The 9605-nt window shown below is 38.1% G+C and overlaps 1 protein-coding gene across 4 annotated transcripts in view; it reads right to left on the bottom strand.

Annotated features, from left to right (window-relative positions):
• The window catches only part of LOC138052752 (acetylcholine receptor subunit alpha-1-B-like), an 18574-nt gene extending 15062 nt beyond the window's left edge, over window positions 1-3512 (bottom strand). Inside the window, exons 1-2 of one of the 4 annotated variants that reach the window (XM_068899321.1) lie at window positions 3380-3512; window positions 2674-2743 (exon numbers count right to left, since the gene is read on the bottom strand). The gene's annotated coding sequence lies outside the window, so the exon portion shown is untranslated. Of the gene's footprint in view, window positions 1-731; window positions 782-2673; window positions 2820-3379 lie in introns of those variants that run through there. The other 3 variants (XM_068899323.1, XM_068899322.1, XM_068899320.1) reach the window with 3 other exon arrangements.
• Between the last annotated feature and the right edge of the window lie 6093 nt (window positions 3513-9605).

Genomic DNA, 9605 nt, shown 5'->3' with positions numbered 1-9605 from the left:
CTGCCACGGTATTGAGTTAACCTGAGGCGCTTATTGCTAAATGGATTTTTTTTTTAAAGATTAATTTTTTGTAAATTCTGGGCGTTTGGATCCTTGACATCCTTGGAGATTTCGTTTTTTTTTTTTTATGCTTGAAAGATTAGCCAATCAGAACGCTGGGAGCCTCATGTCCAAGGCTCGGTTACGTGACCACTAGTTGCTGGGTTTTAAGTCAAGTTTTATTTATTTACAGCAAATAGTTTAAGTTATCACCAGGCTGGCTTGCAATTATCAAAAATATTAATCTGGGGCAGGTAAGCTTTGTTTTCTTTATGTTAACTGTAAGTTTATTCGAGGTTAGCCAATTAAATAAGTTGTTCAATTCAGCATTTACAATTAATTTCAATGTCTTGAAATTTTCGTGAGAATAATTGTTTTAGTCGAAATACACCGGTGATTATTTCAAAAAAGAGGGAAAAAAAAACATTTCAACGCGAAAATCATCTTCACTTATAGTGGCAAAACGACTACTGGCAGCCATTTTGTTCGTCGAGGTGATAATCCGAGATAGCGAGCCAATGAGAGCGCGCGATTTTGTATAATTACCTGTGTATTTATACTAAAAGGCATTGGTATCATCCGCAAAAAGGAAAAATTTAGTTAAGTTTTCTGGAGTAATGTTGAATATCGTTAGCATACAACAAAAAGAGGAGCAGCCCTAAAACGGACCCTTGGGGTACATCACAACTAACCTTTTTATCCAAAATGTAACAGTTAATCTCAGTTGTTTTGAGTACGATTTCTTAAATAAGAGGAAAACCACTGATTAACGATTCTTCGAAAGCCGTGATAATTAAGCTTATCAAGTAATATTTTATGGTCGACAGTATCAAAAGCTTTCATCAAGTTAAACACCCCACAGGAAAAAAAGTCCATATTATCCATATTGGTAAGGTCTGGAATTTGCACACTTGTTTATCGTGAAAACATGTTAACACTGTTTGGTCACTCTGTAAGCACCAAAGTGTTTTGTTACCCGTCCAACAACGTTTTACTGTTTTTGTATCGCAAAACACTTCCCGTTTGGACAGAGCATAAAACAAACTTCTCATTATTTTTTTTTCAAACATAATCCGACCCCATCCCTTTGTGTTATTTTTCAACACGGTCGTCCTGACATTAAATGACCTTAAATGTAAAGAAAATTGCCCACTAAAGTGTTCCTTGGCTCGATCAAGAAACCCTTGAGTTTCACGTGAACTTCTACAATTAAGAGTACGCGCCGAAGGGGAAAGTTTACTGCAAACTTGAAAATCGCCCATGCATGGATTTGCAATTCCAAAGACACTTTAATTATAATAAGCCCCTACAGCTGTATTCTTTGTGAGGGGATTAGGTTTTTCTCTTGAAACCGTTTTATCTAGCTAGGTGATACTCGTTTGTCCCTCGGTAAATAAACCTGAGAACCAATTTAAGCCACAACATCTAAATAATATAACTAGCTTCTTTTCTTTGGAGAACTGTTCCCATTTTGCGTTTGCGTCCTCGATTGATTTTGCCTATTTTTTCTTGACGAAACTTGAAAACTGGCCGTGCACTTCTGAATTTCCAGCGCCTTGTTTGTCCGACTATACAAAACTAAAGTTATATTTCATTCACTGTTTTTCAGACGAACTTCAAAAATGCGATTCAAAATTAAACCCAAAATCAGCGCAAGAAAAAAGGCTCCTTACTGTTCGGCATGATTAAAAAACCTGGTTTTTTAATTTGTCCGGTCATGCTAGCGTTATTTTGAGCATTTTAACCTGGGGAAATCATAAAGAATTATGTTATCATAATCTAAAATTACAAAGGCATTTTAAGAAGTCAGATAAAAGTATTTTGCAGACAACATCTTACATACAGATACTGCAAAACACTCCAAAAATGCTCGGGAATGGTTAACACAGCGGTAAGCCCAGTGTAATGCAAATTTAGTGACTTATCACTGTTTGATGATGTTGTACGTTTGTAAAAAGTAAATAAAAGAAAATTTCCCATTGTGAAACTGGTTGAAATCGCAATGAACGGTCCGTTGAAAGCAAAATGACAAGAATTGTGACCGACAGAGGAAACATTTAACTTTAAAAACTAGCAATGAAACTGGAGAAATTTAGATTTAGTCCTGGTTGTTTTTCAAGGAATTTATCTCTTATCTCTGAATACTCTTCTTAAAATTCCCACGAATTCTCTTTCAGCAGCGAAAATGTTGCCGAGCTGATCTTGATGGCTGCAATTTTAGCTCTTGCAGACCGGACACATGTGTGCAACGTCTTAGGGCGCCTTGCATTTGGCAGAACTGACCGGCCAGAACTGGCATTTCGAAGAACTAACTCCACAACGCCTTCAAATTGACAGTCTTCGAGGAAGATATATACTCCTCCAGAAGAATGCGAGGGTTTAGCATGCCAGTGTTGCTTAAAATTGCTGCTTTTTCTTTGCAAAATGACAGGTCTGCCCGGCCAGTTCTGAAAAAAGGAAAGTGTCTTTTAAGTATCAGCATGCAATGCCGCAAAGGTCAGACGAAACCTTTCCGTAGATAACACCAGAAAAATTCGACTGGCACAACCAGGAGTCAACCAAGATGACACAGATGACACAAAGTACAACCATACGAAATTTAAACTCTTAATGGAGGGAAAAAACAGCACCTACCAATGCATTCAGTTTCAGCCTCACTGCTAAATCGTTTAGATTGTCCGTATGTACGGTTTGAGTCAGTTACCTGCTAAGAGAATGACAGCCGAGATTAAACGTCGTAAAGTTGACTCCTTTTCAATAGCTGATTCATGATAGCGAATGAAATGCAACTGTCAGTGTTATTTCGTTGGGTGGATAACCCTTGGAGGTGACAGGTGGATTCATATTAACCAGAACATAATTCAACGATAAGACTTAATTGAGCTGCGGAAATTCATGTTTCTTCTTTGCCCATCCACTATCGTCACCACGGACAAACAATTACACCAGGCCTTTTTACAGCTTATTTCAAACGGACTAAGGTCTCTAGGATCTTTTGACGCCAAAAACCTAAAGGGATTTTAGCTCCAGAAAAAAGCTCAAAGATTACCTCTTCTCTGGTATGCATGTCCAAAACAAAGCCTTGAGATGGGGTTTGTTGATCAACATACTTGATTTTTTATATAAGCTAACATCAAAATCCTTAAAAAGTATTTTAGACAACTGTGAATGAAAAAGTTACGGTTCTGATAATAAACTGTTATTTGTCAATGATGACTTATTCTCACATGTTATCGTTATTATAGTACAACGCCTTTGTAAGTTCAATTAAAAGACACTCAGTCATCGAACAACGGAGCAATAAGAAACTTAAACAAAATTTCTTTACAAATTGCCTAACCATGTAATGTTTTCCTTTTGTTCTTTTGTTTGTGCTGATTTTCATGCCGCATTTAACAATTAAAAGTCTTAACCAAGTTTCTATCTCAAACTCGGAAGGACTTCATAATTCAGCTGTAATTACATTTACAAGCGTTGCAGTGTATTTTGCTGTCTTTTGCGGTCGGGAGGACAGAAGAGTGCACGTGCTATCGCATTACATATCATGACGGTAAAACCAAGCAGAGGCTCCTCGGGTTATCTTATCTTCAAGTGCAGGGAATTCAAATGTAAACAAACTGCCTATCCGAAAGTCATGGTCATGCGTTGCCCATTAATCGACTTTGACGAAAGACACATAGATTAGTTTACACTAAACGCAAAAGGCTTCATTGAGCTGTTTTAACAGCAAGGAGCCTGAAGAAGATATTAAACGGAAAAACCGTGAATTCAATTTTCTGCTACATGTACTAAAATCTCATTAAGGCAGCCTCGCCCTCAAGTTTAAAAGTTTAAATATATATATTTTAAAAATACAACCACACTTTTGAGTTTAAGAAAGCTTAAGAAACATGTTTTGATGTTTCAAACATTATCATCAGCCATAGTGAGTATAGTGAGTGTAACATTAAAATTTTTACAAGATACTCCGTATATATGTATACTATTGTAGAAATATCTATCGCAAAGTGCCAATGAGACAGTCAATGTAATACATAGTTTGTAGATTCGTATCAGAGTTTTAAAATAGCCAACAGTAGTTGTATTTTTTTTATTCGAAAGTACTGAAACTCAGCTCATCTAGTTAACAATAATACAATAATAGAAATTGCGGGTGACTCTATTCGATGGAATGGTGGAATGATAGGATAGAATGGTGGAACGGCGGAATTGCGGAATGCACGGAATATTCTAAAACACGGAAAAAATCAAATATTTTGAAACACGGAATATACGGAAAATTCTAAAACACGGAATATGCGGAATATTCTAAAACGCGGGATGAGAGGAAAGTCTTTTTGAAAAGGATATAAATATTGCATTTTTCGCCTGTGAGTAGTCTGGGTAGCCCGGAGGATAACATAACTTCGGATGATAATTTTACATTTCTTCTCGACAAAAGATATAAAGATGTGTTACAGAGAACATGTTTTCCCGCTTCCATTTTTGTGCCTCTCAGACAGTGCCGAAACATCGCAGGCGCATTTTCCTACACTCAAAGAAGGAACAATGTAGAAAGACGATTGTAAGTGTCTCAATTACCTTAAAAATGTACGACATGTTATCGTTTCTTTTTCCGGCTGATTTGCTAAGTCAATGCCTTTTTGAAGGTCTTTGTTACAAAACCTCCTTAGTTCATACACGATTTCCCAAGCAGATGTTGTTATGATCGGTCGCAGGCGGACCACCTGCTTTCGTTGTTGTTGTTGTTGTTGTTATCGATGTGTAGAAGGATAAATACATTACGGCGGTTGCGATTTGCTCGGCAATAAAGTTTGAAAGTGTCAACCGAGTGCTGTGCTATTTATTATTTATTTTTTTGTTGTTAGAGAGTGAAGAAAATTTACAAGAGGCAGGCAACACCGAGCCACCGGCCAGTGACCTCGTCTTGTTCAAGCGGGAACTGACGCCAAACAAGCGAAATTCTCACGTTAAAAACACCAGCATCCGATCGATTAGGGATGTCCTCATACCTTCACTGAGTTTTGAGCTTCAGTCCAACGCGACCGTAGCCAAGCGTTGGCAAGCGTTGGCAAGCTAACGGTCGCGTTGCACTGATTGGTAGATTCGAATAGACTCAAATGCTTTGAATTCCTTTGATCTGGTTTCTTGCACCGATCGTGTTAAGAAAGCTTTATTACAGATTTCAGGACCGCTTTTCTCGGTGAATTTTCGAAAAATGACGCTCAAATTCGGCGAAGGTATGAGGACATCCCGCGAGGACATGTCGCGAGGAAATGTAAAATTATCATCCGAAGTTATATTGTCCTACCCATACTACTCACGGGCAGAAAATGCAATATTTATATCCCTTTTTTAAAGACTTTCCTCTCATCCCGCGTTTTAGAATAATCCGTATATTCCGTGTTTTAGAACGTTCCATATATTCCGTGTTTTAAAATGTTCGATTTTCTCCGTGTTTTAGAATATTACGTACATTCCGCAATTCCGTTGTTCCGCCATTCCATTCCATCGAATAGGGTCACCAGAAATTGCACACTTTCTATTTCTAACAACAATGTAAATGTTACCGTGTTTTGCAATAATATGGAAAGTAATGCTGTAATTTTTGAACGGACGTAATTTTAACAGGAATGTGCAACAATTAAGTTGAATAAAATCAGGCCAGGTAAAAAAGTGGCAAAGGTTTTCGGACTTTTCAGTGTGAAACATAACAGTCTCTAGCACATGAAAGTTGTTTCAGTTGTAGAATTTTGTTTTGCAAGATACAGCCATGAATTAGAAGTCAAATTGATCGTTGAATTGTGTACTTTGCAGACAGTATATTTCCTTTGAAAATTAAATTAAATTGTTCACAACTCATTAGTTACAAAACGAAAAACAAACTGCTCCACTCGCGAACCGACGGCCCAAAAAATTGAAAACAGCGGCCGATAAAAACACATACGCCGGTTTAGTTTTGAGCTCGTTCAGTCCATATAGAACTCGCTGGTTCGAAAATAAATATTAAAGAACACTCAAAGCAAGTGTACACAACGCAACGGTCAGAAATGTGAAAAAAGTGTGTTTTCACTCACCTCCGAACACGCAAGTTTGTCTAATGACATCACGCATCAAAACATGAGCTTTCATTGGTCCCTAATAAAATCTCCAGGGAATCTACACCTCACATTATACTTACGTCACGAGCAAAATTCCGCGATGTGATTGGCTTATTTTTTCTATTGTTACATTACATGCATTACTTTTTTCTCTGGCTCGGATCGCTCGTTGGCAATATCAATACAATGATTCTTTGTAGATTAAATGTTCGTTACAAGTAGGTAAAATTTAAACTAACCAACAATATTATAGACAACACAACTGACATAACTGTAAAAGTTTAAAAGTGCAATGCTAAACTAACATGATCAAATTGTTTGTTGAGTTCGGGTTTCAACCGCTCAATATGGAAGCTATCCTTGATTTTGAGTCGATAGAAAGAAGTAGCATTATCAATAATTTTGAAGCAAGATCATGTCAGTTCAGCATTCCACTCTTAAACTTTTACAGTTTTGTCAGTTATGTTTTCCATAATATTGTTGTTTAGTTTGAAATTTACCTACTTGCAACGAACATTTAATCTACAAAGAATCATTGTATTGATAGTTATATATATACGAATTTTATTGTATAGATATTGATGAAATACCAGGATTTTTTCTTTTACTAAAAAATCATATCTTCACCGCGCGCAGTGAATATATTTGTTATCTTTCACATGTGAGGATATAGGTGTTGTCATGGTGACCAACACGATTACTCAATAAAACGCGAGCTTTCTCTTCATTTTAAGATACTTTTGTGCTTCAATATAATTCTTCTCTACTACATCAACATTTTTATCGCAAAATTTGACATTATCATGATTTGTTTTTCATAACTTTCATATCTTGTTTCATGTTACATAACATGCGTGGTTTAGCGGTTGGTGACCACTTTTTCATCATTTCGAAAATTACATTACATGGTCGCTTGGGGATACGAATTTTATCTTCGAGTGCTGAAAGTATCTCTCACTCGTTCGCTTCGCTCACTCGTGAGAGATACTTGCAGCACTCGAAGATAACATTGATCGTATGCCCACGCTGCCATGTAATATCCTCTATACTCACGATGGCTGACGATGATTTTTGAAACATCGAAACATGTTCCTTAAACTCAAAAGTGTGGTTCTATTTTTTTAAAAATATTAGTAACACTTGTGCTATCCAGACCATTTAAATATATTTAAAATACAAAGTGTTTCTCTGTTATCAAAATAATAGCGTACATACCTGGCATTGTAATGGCCCGATTGAGATAAGGCAAAATTAAGCCGTTTACCACCATTTTTTATGATTTTTAAATTTGCTACAAACCGTCCTTCCTTTTAATATCCACACGAATGATCGGATAGTACATCGTTGTCGTCCCTGATGCACCAAATCAGGTCAGTCCAAGGCTTATGAATTTTGTTTCAATGGTCGACAAACACTATAGCTATAACAAGGCTGTTTGCAATCAGTTATTTATATTTGAAAGGGAGAATATGTCAGATACTTATATCATGATAAAGGAGCATTCCTCAGTTTTGCTCCAAAAAATGGCCCTCGCGGACTTCTGGAAAAATAGTTTTGTAATTGCGAATTTCTTTAAAATCCTTAATTAAAATCATATAACGCCTTTTCTTTGATGCCAAAAGGCCTAGATCTATAACTCTAACCAACAGAATATCTTTCAGATAGTTTAACTGTCGGAAAGATTCTCAGAGAGTGGCTCACACTGCGGAGCTTGCCTTAAACGCTTGTTTAAATACAAAAACTGTATATAAGTTCTGATAAACGCAAGCGAGATATATTTTTGGTTTCATATTGTCAAAAGGTAACCAAAACTCGGAACATGTGCCCCGAGATGTAATAAAGGATAATACCAGATCAAGTAATTTGTACTAAAGCCGGCTTATCCAATGATGCGATGGTTATATCTTGCCAACTTAGATTTCGGAATGTACCTATCATTTCCGACATTATAGCCTACTCATATGACTTTTTCGGGAGATAAAAGATTCATTTGAACTTCGATCAATTATTTAACCGTGAAAGGAACGCGAAAAATGACGTCTAATGCTGGGACTTCAGGCAAGAAGTACATTCTCGTCACCAGAGCCTTGGATCGACCCAAGGCTCTGCGAAAGTCTATGTGGGAGAACATGCGCGGTAGGGTTCTTATAGCCAAATATTTGCTACTTGAACCTTACGGCGCCTGCTCACTCCTCGTGCTAACATGAATGCACCAATTACAGACGCTTTGTTCACGAAAACCAATGCGAAGACACTTTGTTTCAAGGTTCCCCAGAGCTCTTCTCTCTCTTAGTCAAGAGAAGAGCTCTGGGGTCGAGATTGGCAAGAAGTACTCAAGAAGTTGGAGATTTCGCGCCATGACTGATTGAGTAACTGGTTACCAATCCAGGCGCGGTTTCCGATTTCGTTGTCAGTCTCTCTGCGGTTTCCCTGCTAGCAGAGGTATCTCCTTTTTGCATTTGCTGGGCTGACGAATACGGGGAAAAGAGACCTCTGCCATAGGTCGAAACTCACTGTGTTGGGCATGCGCGGCGGTTTACGTAGGGACCAAATCCTTACATGATACTTCATCTTAACCACTGCGGAATTACTGTAAAGGAATGTGCTGGACACAGCGGGCTCAAGACACTGTCAGCATGAGGTTGTGGACGGCGGTTGAATCAAAGCAAGTTTCGACCCATGGCAGAGGTTCTTTTCCCGTCAGCCCAGCGAATGCAAAAGGAAAGGACTTCTCCTAGCAGGGAGCTCTGCGTTTACCATTATCCCATAACTCAAACCTAGGCAGGATCTAGATTAAAACTAAACGTTCTCACAAATGAGCGCAACAAATATAAACTTTTTAAACATACGCACCATAATTGTTTCCTTGGTCCTTGGAAAAACTCTCTCGGTTCTTTTTTCCGTGCACCAATGAATGATGACCTCTTTTGCTTTCCAGTTTGTTCCCATCTGCGGTAATCCTGTTTAGATCTTCTGAACTTTAAACTGTTTCAATATTAAGCTGGCAAAGTTCCTTCGATTGACTGCTACCCGGGGAGCTCAATTTATGATCGTGTTTGGAGACTATAGCTTTGTTTATCCACAGGCAGAATACCCTAAGATGCGAGAGCGCGTGACGTCACGTTATTTTGAGACAGTTGTAAAGGCCGATTCAACTGATCGAGGAAAATTTTCCATGAAAACTTCAAATTGCGATGTTTCTTTTCGAAAATTCATTTTATGGACAGCCAGAGAAATAGAGTTCACTCACCCACTATTTTCTGCGTTGTTGTGAGTGATTTGATGGGTTTGTGGGACGCTTCAATTTCCTCTTCAGCTCCCACGCGTCGCCACATACAATATAAATAGACAAGGCGTGCAACTTCCAAGACCGCTCACGGCCGAGTGCCTCCAGAATTTAGCCGAATTTCTCCCACTTCCAAAGGTCACTTGCCCCCCAGCCTTGGGCACGTAGAAATTCGATAA

The sequence above is a fragment of the Montipora capricornis genome, chromosome 6 (assembly GCF_036669925.1).
Source record: "Montipora capricornis isolate CH-2021 chromosome 6, ASM3666992v2, whole genome shotgun sequence".
NCBI classification, from domain to species: domain Eukaryota; kingdom Metazoa; phylum Cnidaria; class Anthozoa; order Scleractinia; family Acroporidae; genus Montipora; species Montipora capricornis.
This window is presented reverse-complemented; position numbering and strand designations above follow the sequence as displayed.